A 13,985-nucleotide genomic window follows, 5' to 3' on the forward strand; every position below is an offset into this window, starting at 1 on the left:
GGTGATTTGCCGGCGCTTCTTCTCGCCTGCGCACACGTCTGTCCAATTCATCCCAGAGGTGTTCTATCGGGTTCATGTCTGGCGACATGGATGGCCAGGGAAGCACCTGGACATGGTGGTCGGTGAGGAACTGGGTGGTGAGTCGTGCTGTGTGCGGGCGAGCGTTGTCCTGCTGGAATATGGCATCCTGGTCAGCCAGAAGAGGAAGGGCGTGTGGGCGCAGAATTTCCTCCACGTATCGCTGGGCAGTTATGCGCCCTTGGACGTGCACCAGGGTGCTCCTTCCAGCGGTATTGATCGCCCCCCACACCATGACGCCTCCACCACCATGAACGGGTGCCTCATCCACACAGTTGGGCGCGTAACGTTCGTTTACTCTCCAGTAGACCCTCCTCCGACCATCATGTCGCTGGAGCACGAAGTAGGACTCGTCGCTGAACCACACGTGTCTCCAGTGATTCCGGACGGTCCAGCGAAGGTGCTGGTTGCCCCACTGCACTCGGTTCTGGCGATGGCGGCGGGTGAGGACAGCTCCTCTGTGAGGTCTGCGAGCTCTCAAACCAGCTTCATGCAGGCGGTTCCGCACGGTCTGGTCCGATAATCGGTGTGGCCCGGGGAGAGCCTGGACAGAAGATGAGGCCGACAGGAAACGATTCCGGAGGTGGCGGAGCCGTATGAAGCGGTCGTGAGCAGCAGTTGTCGCCCTTGGTCTTCCCGCTCGTGGCAAGTCAGCAACGGAGCCAGTGGCTTGAAACCTGACCCACAGTCTACTGATGGTGCTCTGGGACACGTGGAAGTGCCTGGCGATTGCACTTTGACTTTGGCCTGCTTGTAAACGACCCAATGCAATTTGGCGGTCTTCTCTGCTCAATCGGGCCATCTTTCGTCGCTGAATTGTCGTCTGATTTCTTTGTGGCGAACAATCCGCTTTTATGGGTTTTGGAAGACATGGTGAGAGCTCAATATTCCCCGAGTTTCACGAGATTACACTGAAGCATGACGATTGGTCATGCCAAATGAGCAATTTTGACATTGTAGCCACTGATAACGCATGCGTCACGTGCAGAGCTCACTTGTGGCAATGGACGAAAGGTCGACGACCAGATAAACATTTTCTGCAGTTTGGTGGATATCCTTGTAGCCATATAACTAAATTAACCAAATATTACAAGCTATGCGTTTCTTTTTTTGAACAGTATATAACGCAATAAAATGTCATCCGTTCACAAGCTCATAATAACAAGTTGGCATGCCACTTCCGTGACCTATTGTGATTCGGGGGTACCTGCGCACACATTTGCAACTGTTTTGTGAAGAGTCGCATGGCAAAAAGCTGAATGGTATAGCATGCCCTTAACTCACACACGCAATGATTGTTTTGCTGACCTTCCCGGAATGTCCCTGGTGTCTTTGACTCGCTCCTTTCTGACACGCTGTGATCTGTGTGTAAAACTGAGCTGCACTTACGGTGTTTGAAATATTCATATATATCCGGTCCCGCCCTTACGGTTCGGCCGTTAATACTGTTTTACATTGAATTCTGTTCTGCGAAAAATGTTTGTGTTTTGTTGTTCTTTTTGAGTGTACTCGTGCTTAACAGTCGCAGAGCTATTACGTACCGAGATCGTGACTGTGTTATCACAATGAGAATATTAATCGATTACGTGTGATATGTTTCATTATCATACATATCTATTTGAATAAAAAGAAAACACACCAGTAACCAGGTAAGGTACGTTTATATCTATAATCAATATTTCGGCATGTAACTGCCTTCTTCGGGATGGTATGGAAAGAATGGAATGACAGCACGTGATATACAGTGTAATGAATTGTTATGATGATTAATGACGTCATTATATTTCTTGCGCATTTTGTCTTTTCTCTTGCGTTTTCTGTCTCACATTTATTCCTCCCGCACACACGTGTACACACACACACACACACACACACACATACACACACACACACATACACACACACATACACACACACACACACACATACACACACACACACACACACACACACACACACACACACACACAAATATCTATTTGATTGTTGTTTTGATTGTTCTTGTTATTTATTTACTTTGCACATACCCCCAGGGATTTCCGGCTTGGCTTTACCATGCCTAGTCTTGCCTTGTCTATATTCGACCATTTTCAATCAATCTAAGAGTTTTTAAGATGCCTTCCTTTTCGTGAGAGCCATCTTGTAGATCACCATCGGTTCGTCCAGGCCGGTGTAACACGAGAAAATTACTCCCACGAGATTTTTACTCCGGAGTAAAACTTTCGTACGAAAATGTTTCTCCCTTTACGAAAACAAGTACTCCCCCATTACACGAGAAAATTACTCCCCACGACTGGTGAGTTCCGAGTAAAAATTTCGTACAAAAATATTACTCCCCTGACAAAAAAATAACGAATACATTACTTCACCCTAACACGAGCAATTTAACTTCCCATTCCAGGTGTACGAAATTGTTACTCCCTTGTCCCCTGTTAGTCTTGGCGGTGGAAGGGGTGGAGGGAGGGTAGCGCGACATTCGTTTGCGCGAGATCACATATTGGCATTATCCCTTCGCCCGCATCCCATTTTCGCGTACGCGATTTTTACTGGAAGTAAACATTTGGGGAGTCAAAATTTCGTGGAGGGAGTAATTTTGTCGTGCCTTGGGGAGTTCTTTTCTCGTACGAAAGGTGTACTCGGAGTAAGAATTTCGTACGACATTTTTACTCCGGAGTAAATTTTTCGTGGAGTAAAAATTTCGTGTTACACCGGCTTTTTCATAGGATGAGACCATCGTTTAAAGGTACTGAACTTGTCAAATCCAGGTGCACGGAGCCCCTGGGGCTTTTAGTCATACCTCAGGCAGCTATCGAATAAATTTAATTTGGGGTCAAATCGATCGAATTAAATCACAAATCTGCTTCAGATGCAAAATCTTGACATGCTTTTCTCCCTCAAGATAATTATACCGCTTAAAATTGGCGGAAAAACATTCAGCCTGAAGTTAATTTTGGCTGACGCCTGGCTGACGTCCTTCCGATAGCTGCATGTGAATGTTTCCATGTAGCCAGGGCCTCCTAGCAGTAGCACGTATGCATTCGAGTTTTGTACAAGACCATAGCGTTCTCTACTACCTGTTGTTAAGATCGCCATGTACAAGACCCTTTTGGTTGAAGGTTGCAATTTTTCCTCACGAGTCTGTTCAACTCTTAGCTGTGAGTAGATCGCTTTATGTTAATGGTTTTCTTTAAAGAGTTGTTACGCTCTTGTGACCTTCACTTGCACCATGTTCTTGTTTTGTGTACATTTAGATTTCTGTTTACGGGTTAGTTTAACAAGTACGGTGAATTTCGAATACAAATTGTAAAATTACACAGCCATGCAGACAGCCAGATTGACTGACAGACGGACAAACGCACGAACGCACGCACGCACGCACGCAAAACACACATGCAAATGCACGTAAAATAACACTTAAGATTAAGAGACAAAATAAAACAGCCCTAAAGCGATGAGTCAGGTCAACTTTAAATACATTAAAAAAAGAATAAACAGTTGGGAAAATCCACAGCAAAAAGTCTAAAACTTACCCCAATCAAGCCGGGGCAACTTAAATCTTGTGGAGTAATCCTGTCAACTGCTTTTAAATCCGCTTCTTTATGTTTGCAACGCAGAAAAACTTCACAATAACATTTCACAGCAGTCACAAAACACTTCTAATCCAACCACTGAAACGCACCGATAAAATTCGAAGAAAAAGATGACTCAACACTTTTCGCAAAATTCACGCAGCACAAACTGCACCCTTTCAGCATGCACGGCAGGTTGTGGGAGAGTGTGAAGTCATAATTGTCAAGAACCGATGGGTTTTCTGCAGCAGCGGAGGCGCTCCCTAGCATTCGTCACTGTTTCTGCACAGCACTCGACGTAGCAGACGAACCGCGAGTGAGTGCAGTCCCGCACTGAAAATGGAAGAAGCAGACGACACTCAGTTGCGCGGCCGCGTCGGTCGTGTGAGTCGATATTTACCAAGGTTGTTCGCACTATGAAAGAGTTAAACGTGCTTTACTTGTATAGTGATAATGAGTTGTGTCTACGTTTTTTTTATCCAGTTTATTGAATTTCCATAGTGACTACAGTGTTAAGCAGGGCTAAATGCGACAGAGGCATTTCAAGGAAATTTGTTTCTCCTGAAATCATCGTCGTGGTCGCCGTCGTCGTCATCATCATCAAAAACAACCACTGCCACACCAAAATCAACGAGAACGTCTCAACTTAGGCTGACAGTGTTATCTAAACATTAAATTCAGCCCAGCTCAAGATCGAATTCGGATGAGGGCGGGGGGGGGGGGGGGGGGGGGGGGGGGACAGGCACAGAATCAGTGGACAAACTTTTGATTGTTTGTCCATTGCATGCAAAACTTTGATCTCTGTACATCACTGTATAACCATTAACCGCTAGTACTGTACACCACTGTATAACCATTAACCGCTAGTACTAGAGGCTGTTTGTTGTGCACTGAACCCTGATGAATCGTATCTGGTGTTCTGACGTGTCTTGTCTTGTCCAATGTAATGTCACTCTCAAACCCACCCTTTGCCCCCCAACCCCCCACCACCCAATCCCCCCCCCCCCCCACACACACACACACATAAACACATGCGGTAAATTCGACGAACTATTGTGCACGAAGTGCGAAACCAGTGTTCAGAATACAGGTAGCAGTACACATCTTTCGCCATTACCTTGGTGAGGTGTGAGAAAAAAATGCCTTGTACTTTTGTAGCTCATGCTTCTGCGCAAAATCTTGTCGCTTCGCAACGGCACGGAAACAGAACGTGCTTGCGTGTGTGTGTGTGTGTGTGTGTGTGTAATAGACTAAGATTGTATGTGCACGTGTGTGTGTGTAATAGACTGAGAGTGTATGTGCACGTGTGTGGGGGGTGGGGGTGGACAGTAGATGTGTAGAATGAATGCGATGTCCTTGATAAAACTTGAGTTTGTTGTTTGTTTGTTAGTCTGTTTGTTTGTTTGTTTGTGTATTGTTTTTTTTAATTAGGCCTAAAAAAAAAATAGGTGTGGTTACGGTAACCCGACCTACCCTATTTTTAGGGGCCGACCCTATAACTTTCTATTACATTTGTCAAAAAAACACACACAAAAACAAGAAAACGAGTGCAGAAAACGCAATGAAAGCGAAAGCGCCTGAGTCGCACACTTATTTCCCTGTCAAGTAGGTTTAATTAGTACACATAAGAAAAAAAAGTTTTAAAAAAAGTGATTGCCTACCTTCCTACCCTATTTTTGGGGGCTATGTTACCGTAACCACACCTATTATTTTTTTTGGCCTTATGTCTTGATCGTACTTTCAACAGCACCTAAAAGCGAACTAATCCTTGTGTTGTGAGCCGTGTCATTCTGACACATCATGTCGTTTACCTTCGTTACTGTGAGCTCCAACAAAGAAGCAGAATCAGTGCATGCATGACACACCGTGTATATCATTACAGTAGCATTTAGTTTACTGGCTTTAGTTGGCTGTTTGTTTGGTAGGCATTTCAAGATCCAAGTCGGGCAGATGCTTACAGCGTATCACCGTTCCAAGGACGACAGCACTCTTGCTTCAGTGGGTTTCAAAGACTGGGAAATTAAATGCGTGAGGAATCTTGTGTTTGTGTGTGCGTTCGTGCGTGCGTGCGTGCGGGCGTCCGTGTGTGTGTGTGTGTGTGTGTGCGTGCGTGCCTGCGTGCGTGCGTACGGTGTGTGTGTGTGTGCGTGCGTGCATGCGTTCGTGCGTGCGTTCGTGCGTGCTTGCGTGCGTGCGTGCGTGCGTGCGTGCGTACGGTGTGTGTGTGTGTGCGTGCATGCGTTCGTGCGTACGTTCGTGCGTGCTTGCGTGCGTGCGTGAGTGAGTGCGTGCGTGCCTGCGTATGTGTGTGTTAGGACCTTGTCACTGTAAAAGGCAGATTGCAAAAGTATTTGTCATCGTATGGTTCGAGGAAAAAGGAAACCTTTTGTTCAAGTGCGCATGGTTTTGTTTTACAGCTTCGCACACTTCCTTGTCAATTCCTTGTCCATGCACTTCAGACATTTATCAGAGCAGAAGCATTAGATACGTTATCAGAAAATGAGAAACACTTGCACCAAGGAAAGTCGTAATTCAGCGTGCAAATTGTGACAAGGCGAGCATGTCATTGCGAAGTATTACTGAATGCAATCGGACTGGGCGATTAGAGCTCTGAGTACGGCTAAAGTTGACTAAAACAAAACAAAATAGAAAACAAGGCAAGAAACCAAACACGACTTGTTGCTTTAAAAAAAGCCCACTTTAAAGGCGTGTTCTTTTATTCCAACTGTCCACGTTTGTTCCGGCTATTTAGTGTACTTTTGGGGATTAAAGATTGTTCTTACTGGTATCACGTGCAAGCCACTCCAATACGGATACCCCCAAAATAGACCCCCCCCCCCCCCCCCGCCCCACATCCACAAGCACACACACACACACACACACATACACACACATACACACACACACACACGCACACACACGCACACACACACACATACACACACACATACACACACACACACACACACACACACACACACACACACACAGTTTTTGGTGTTGTTTTGTAACACGGTTGAAGACAACCTGGGGTAACATCTACTTTATTAATTTTTCTTTCCGTAAATGCTTCCAGACACAAATCAGTAGATTTTACTTCTAAAAGTGTCCTCAGCCGAAAACACTTGCAAACTCTCATCTACTGCCACAACATCACAACGGCGTTGAACACAACTTGGATTAACGTTTTAACATTCTATTTTCGTAGGCAATAAAAGAGGAGTTTACAGCTAACATTTTCCTCAGAATAAATACTCGCAAAGAAATAGAAACTTCACAATACTGCAACAATGTCAAATACAAAAGATTCTCAGTATTTTGGTACAAACTTACACACACACTAATACACACTTGAGCACGGTATGAGTTTGAATCTGACACCCACCCCAGGCTGTATTTTCTCAAACCAACAACGTTTTACACCTACCACCACAACCACGCTAACACTATCACCACCAACACCAGCGACAACAACCTACATCGTCGTTGCTTTCAGTTCAGACACGTACACGGTCCATTATCGACTGAAGTAGTAGTTGTGTGTGGGAGAGGTGACAGTTTTATAGACGGCAAGAACAGGAGTGCTCCTCTTTGCTTCCAATCACCCCCAGTATTGGGTATTTGGCTGCTTTCATTACACTGTGTGCAGAGAGAGAGAGAGAGAGAGAGAGAGAGAGAGAGAGAGAGAGAGAGAGAGAGAGAGAGAGAGAGAGAGAGACACACACACACACACGCACACACACACACACACACACAGGGAGAGAGAGAGGGATTCCAATAAGCCCCAGAAACGGGTACTTGGCTGGATTCATGAGAGTGCGTACACGTGCTATTTCAAGTCTGCACTGTTCGGCTTTGCTTGAAGGTAAGTTGAGAGACAGAAAGACAGACAGAGACAGACAGAACCAGAGACAGACAGACAGAGCCAGAGACAGACAGACAGAGCCAGAGAGAAACAGATAGACAGACAGAGAGAGGGAGAGAGAGAAGAATTCCAATAAGCCCCAGTATTGGGTACTTGGCGGGTTTCATAAGAGTGTGTGTGCTATTTCATGTCTGCAATGTTCGGCTTTGCTTTAAGAGGAGTAATGCGAGAGGGAACTCAGAACTCAGAACTCAGAACTTTATTACATGCGAATAAAGGTTTTAGGCGTAGCCTAATCTTCGAACCTGTCCTTGGAACATAATTATTCAGAGAATGAGGGAGAGGGAGAGGTAGAGACAGACAGACAGACACAGACAGAGGTAGAGACAGACAGACAGACACAGACAGAGACAGACAGACACAGACAGAGAGAGACAGACAGACAGACAGAGAGAGAGAGAAAGCGAGAGAGACAGACAGACAGACAGACAGAGAGAGAGACAGAGACAGACAGACAGACAGACAGACAGACAGACAGACAGACAGACAAAGAGACACTGAGACAGAGAGAGAGACAGACAGAGGTAGAGACAGACAGACAGACACAGACAGAGGTAGAGACAGACAGACACAGACAGAGAGAGAGACAGACAGACAGACAGACAACAGATACAGACAGGCACAGACAGACAGACACAGACAGACAGACACAGAGAGACATATCTATATATATATATATATACTAGAGGAATACCCGGCTTCGCCGGGGTGAATCGCGAGACAGAGACAGACAGCGTGGCGGTTCACCACAATCACCTTTGAAGGCGAAGTCCACTCAAACGGGATTGAGAATAACTGTTATGGCTTCTCGAAGGAAGGCCTGAACATACAGACACACCAAAGCCGCCAGACCACATCACAAACAGAACTCTACAATCCACAGGTACTGCCCACACACACACACAAACACACACACACACACAGAGAAGCCGTATATATATATATATGTATATTTATATCTATAAATATATAGAGATAGATGACAGTGTATTTTTCGCGTGGCGATAAATTGATTCGACCTTTTCACTTTTACAGTAAGGACAACTTACGGGTGCAATGAAAGCATTCTGGACAGTGCAGTGACATTCTAAAAATAGTAACGTAGTAACGGGAATATGGATTGACGCCACACGAAGGAAGGGAGATAAACGCTGAAAACACTGGAGAAGATTAGGAAGAGTTACTGGGAATGGATCCAGAGAAAAACCAAAATCGGTAAAGTTTGGCCGGTGTGAGACAGACAGTGGGGATAAGGGTGTTAACCAACACATTCTTTTTGCATCCAATATCCCTTAGTACTCAGCTCCGGGCACGCACACTGGGTTTACTAAGGTGTACGTTCTCCTGTATGTGCTAACGATTGGGCTAAGCTCGAGATTGAGTAGAAACCTGGGAGATAAACAAAGACAAAATGTGGGCAGTGAGAGAGAGAGAGACGGAGAGAAAGAGGGGGGGCAGAGAGAGAGAGAGACACACACACACACACACACACACACACACACACACACACACAAAGAAAGAGACAGAGAGAGTTACAGAGAAAGAGAGAGAGAGAGAGAGAGAGAGAGAGAGAGAGAGAGAGAGAGAGAGAGAGAGAGAGAGAGAGAGAGAGAGTCCAATAAGCTGTAGAACAGAGCTATCACACTTTTCTCATTAGGGTGTACGTGGCTCTTTATGTTGGCACCGTTTGCGGTCTGGTATTCGGAGAGTTCGAAGGCCGAGATATAGCGTTATGGAGAGAAACGAAAGCATGCACACATAGGTACACGAACAGACAGGGAAACAAATACAAATGAACACACACACACACACACCACAATAAATTCACACACACACACACACACACACACACACACACACACGCACATAATCGCAGAGACCCCCACCCCGCCCCACTCCACCCATCTTCCTCATCATCATCAGCGCTTGTGTGACCTTTTGCATAGCGGGGTCATGCTTGCGCCAACATCACGTGCTTGACAAATGAGGTGCGTGACACAAGGAAATTGACAACCGTGAGGAAAAGTGCGACACTGCATGGGAAGTGGGTGTGGGAACGGGATGTAGAGAAGGGGGTAGGGGTGGGGGGAGTGATGGGGCAGAACGAACGAACGAATGAAAAAATGAACGAACGATCTTTATTGTTCAGGGATGGCGACTTTTGGATGACGCCTGTTCTTGCAATCTGTCCCTGCTAAAACTACGACCAAAACATGGAGACAATCAAACCAAGAACAATTGCAAGGAAAAGCGAGTCGAGAGGGTGGGGTATGGGCAATGGGGAGAGGATGGGAGGGTAGGGTACTCGGGAAAGAAGATGTATGTGAGAATTTACAAATATTGCTTCGATCACCCCGCACATTCCACTGTCATGCATTGTTTCAACAGTTTATCACAGTTAGTGCCAGAATAGCAAATCGTACCGCCCTGATATGGCCCTTCGTGGTCGGCTGGGCGTTAAGCAAACAATCAAACAAACAAAATAGCAAATCGTCTATGCACAGGCGCATGATCCTTAGTGAGTATTCTTTTTATCAGACAGCTAGACACAAAGGGGAATATTCCCTTATATTGCTATTTCATATGTTACGTGGATTTCCATTGGTCAATTGGGCAAAACTGAGCTCATTGTAAAAGTGATATCGACGACATTATCAGTTTTGATATCGACGACCTCTTTATTGCTTCCCCACTTCAAAAACAAAAACACCTAAATTTAAAAACAAACGGCAAATTTATATGAAAATGTAATGATCCCAGAATTTAGTTGAGCAAGTGACTAAAGACTTTTTCAAAGAAAAGACATTTTTAAATACTGAAAAGTACAACAAAAGAGTGAACAAAAAGAAATAATAATCAGAGGGAGGGATATGGAACAGCCAAAACTGAGACAAATACTTTTGTAATTTCTTTACAGTAAATACAAAATGTCCAGAGAATTAGCAATATATCTAACATTGACTGACTGTGTGATGATATCTTCTGCTATTGGTCTGTTTCGACAGTGATATCAAAATCTCGACCTCCTGTCTCGATTTTGATATCACTGTCTCAACAGACCATAGCAGAAGATATCATCACACAGTCCGTCAATATTGGGTAATCTGTAGCATAGACACATTAATGTGTACCTTGTTCCCACTACTTCCCAATTGCTTGCTTTCTTGTCATGCATTTGAAAGGACAAAACTTCTCAAAAAACTAAATAAACCAAAACAAACGAACAAAGCAACAAACAGAAATTAGCAACAACAGCCACAACAACAACAACAACGACAACGACAACTACAGCCACATGATCGTGTTTTAATGTTTGACGACATGTAGTCAGGACGCGTAAGCTAACAACGATCCCAATGTTTAGTAAAAAAAAATTTAAAAAACGCCTGCATATGGGCAGGAAGAACTGCTGCAAAGCAAAGTCTGCAGTAATGGTCACAAGCGTTAGTTTTCGCAAGCAAAACTTACACAGCCTGCGGATTCATATCATGTTGCAAATTCTTCTTACACAAAATCTGCTCGCCCTGTCGCAAAAACAACAACCCAAAAACACATAAATAAATACTTGACAAAAATGCGACTATGGTGGCAAATATCCACCGCTGAATAGAAACCGGTGTTCTTTTGCAAGCACTAAACCACGCTGCTGCAGAAAACAGAGTTTTTCGTAGGAAGCCAGTCTCATGCTCAGTCACAGTAATGTTTCTAAAAGGGTAGCGATTAAGTTCTACCTGCGGGAAGAAAATGTCACCGGCAACATGATCCGGTGCGTCTGACTGTTTAATCGATGTAGTTTCCGTCATTTTCAGCTTACGGTTGGTAGCATATTGAACATGTCCGGTTAAAGTCCTCTCTGCTTCAGTGAAGTTAGCTGCAAGCATAAATGGCTGTTCTGTCAGTCAATCGGAGGCCTGCTGAAAGTCGATGTGTGTGTGTGTGTGTGTGTGTGTGTGTGTGTGTGTGTGTGTGTGTGTGTGTGTGTGTGTGTGCGTGTGTGTGTGAGTGTGTGTCTGTATCAGACAGAGAGAGAGAGAGAGAGAGACAGAGGCAGAGACAGAGACAGAGTGAGAGAGAGAGAGAGACGAAGAGAGAAAGACAGAGAGAGGGAGAAACAGAGAGAGAGAGAGACAGACAGACAGACAAACAGACAGACTGAGACTGAGACAGAGAGATAGAGACAGAGAGAAAGACAGAGGGAGAGAGAGAGGGGGGGGAAGAGAAAGACCGTAAAACTTTTTTCTCAAAAGAATAAAGATTTTCCAGCTTCGGTATGATATCAGTCGTTGCAGGCAATTACTTTTAACGAGTTAGCCTTTCACCCCCAATATGCTTGTTCCATACTTATCAGCTGATAGTCATGGGGCATGATCTGAGCGTATTATATTCTTACATGCTGATAACAGCGGCGCAGTATCACGTGCCTGTGGTCGGTGTGATTGATGGAAGCTGGTTGTTTGCTCACAGAATGCTCAGACGATGAGGTCGCCAAGGTAAGCTTTAAAGCATCACATCAGCTGTTGCTTACGTAAGCTGCAGGAAGCCAGGGTCATCCAGGGGAAGAGGGAAAGACGGTGGGGGTGAAGGGGTAGGAGGAGGGGGGGGGGGGTTGGAGGGGGGATTAGCATGTTGTTGTCCTAATCTCTCCCCCCTCACCCCCTCCTCTCCCTCTCTCTCTCTCCCTCTCTCTCTCTGTCTCTCTCTCTCTCTCTCTGTCTGTCTGTCTCTCTCTCTCTCTCTCTCTCTCTCTCTCTCTCTCTCTCTCTCTCTCTCTCTCTCTCTATTGCTGTGTGTGTGTGTGTGTGTGTGTGTGTGTGTGTGTGTGTGTGTGTGTGTGTGTGTATGTGTGTGTGTGTGTATGTGTGTTTGTGTGTATGTACGTGTGTGTATGTGTGCGTGTGTCTGTTTGTCTGTCCAACTGTCCATCTGTCTGTCTGTCTGTCTTGTCTGTCAGTCTGTCTATAGCGGATTCGCTCTTACATGTCTAGCTTTTAATCAGTTTTATTCCTTCTAGAAAATCAGTGCTTTAGTAGCCGTATTCGACTTCATTCTGTTCTTGGTTTTCTTTTTATGTAACAGGAAAGAGGTGGAGAGAGGCGTGGGCAGCAAAACATCTGTTTCTCCGTTTTAATTAGATAGTCTGCTTCTCGGCTTTGGTGATTTACTACCTATCCCATGGCCAGGGAAAACATTCCAACCTCTCTCTCTCTCTCTCTCTCTCTCTCTCTCTCTCTCTCTCTCTCTCTCCGCTCCTTTACTAAATTTAACGAGAACGCTTTTCTTGTAGACTTAAGTAATTCTTCTCTCTCTGATGTTTATAATTATACGGATCCTGATGATGCAATAACACACTGGATAAATGTCTTTACAGAAATATACGATAAACATGCCCCGTGGAGAATTAAGAGAGTCAAGCAAATAGTAAAACCTAAATGGTTTGATACTGAATTACAAGATGCTATTGGCCATCGTGATTTCTTAAAATCAGTTGGCAAGGAAGCAGAGTATAGAGAACAGAGAAATAAAGTAAACTCACTTAAACGAACAAAAAAGATTAAGTACTTTCATGACCTAGCGTCATCAAAGCAAAATTCAAAGAATATATGGAAAGCAATAAATGAACTTACAAATAAAACGATTGCCAGTCATTCAAGTTGTGTTAAGGACATATCCCCTGATGATTTAAACACATATTTTTTCTAAAATAGCTGAAAAAATTATTACAAATGACAAATCCAATTTGAACAATTTGAAAGTGTTAGAAGAATATTGTGAGTCGAAACAAGTTTCAAGTCAAGCGAATATTCCTCTACTTACAGTACCTGAAGTTTTTTACGCACTTACACACCTTAAGCAAACAGGCTCCCGGGGAATCGACGGCCTCGATGGTAGGATTCTTAAATTGTCAGCCCCTGTAATTTCTGAAACACTCACTTACCTTTATAATCTTTGTTTAGACAAAAATTATTTCCCAGTCGCCCTGAAACAGGCTAAAGTCATTCCTCTGTTTAAATCAGGTGATAAAAAAGACCCATCAAACTATAGGCCAATTTCAATATTGTCTGTTTTATCAAAACCACTTGAAAAACACATTAACAAACATATTCTAATGCATCTTAACCAAAACAATTTACTTCACCCTAAACAATCGGGTTTTAGAGCTAACCATTCCTGCCATACTGCCTTAGTTTCTCTTGTTGATCAATGGCTGGAGAAAATAAACGACAATGAATTCTGTGGTGCCATTTTTGTTGATTTTGCTAAAGCTTTTGACGTCATTGATCACACGTTATTACTGAGAAAATTCGCATTGTATGGCGTCGGAATCGAAACTGTCAAACTTATTAGTTCATTTCTCACCGGCAGACAACAAACTGTACTAACAAACGCCTCGGCGTCGAGCATGCAAGAAGTAA

The 13,985-nt window shown here is 44.3% G+C and overlaps 1 protein-coding gene and 1 long non-coding RNA gene across 3 annotated transcripts in view; one reads left to right on the forward strand and one right to left on the reverse strand.

Annotated features, from left to right (window-relative positions):
- Positions 1-3,940, reverse strand: part of LOC138976632 (uncharacterized) — a 75,418-nt gene extending 71,478 nt beyond the window's left edge. Inside the window, exon 1 of one of the 2 annotated variants that reach the window (XM_070349504.1) lies at positions 3,758-3,940. The gene's annotated coding sequence lies outside the window, so the exon portion shown is untranslated. Of the gene's footprint in view, positions 1-3,608 lie in introns of both variants that reach the window. The other variant, XM_070349501.1, reaches the window with a different exon arrangement.
- The window catches only part of LOC138976633 (uncharacterized), a 7,258-nt gene extending 1,570 nt beyond the window's left edge, over positions 1-5,688 (forward strand). Inside the window, exons 2-3 of the long non-coding RNA XR_011459100.1 lie at positions 3,896-4,031; positions 5,573-5,688. This is a non-coding gene — a long non-coding RNA (uncharacterized lncRNA). The remainder of the gene's footprint in view (positions 1-3,895; positions 4,032-5,572) is intronic.
- Positions 5,689-13,985: the final 8,297 nt, after the last annotated feature.

Source organism: Littorina saxatilis, linkage group LG9 (genome assembly GCF_037325665.1).
Source record: "Littorina saxatilis isolate snail1 linkage group LG9, US_GU_Lsax_2.0, whole genome shotgun sequence".
Lineage (NCBI taxonomy): Eukaryota > Metazoa > Mollusca > Gastropoda > Littorinimorpha > Littorinidae > Littorina > Littorina saxatilis.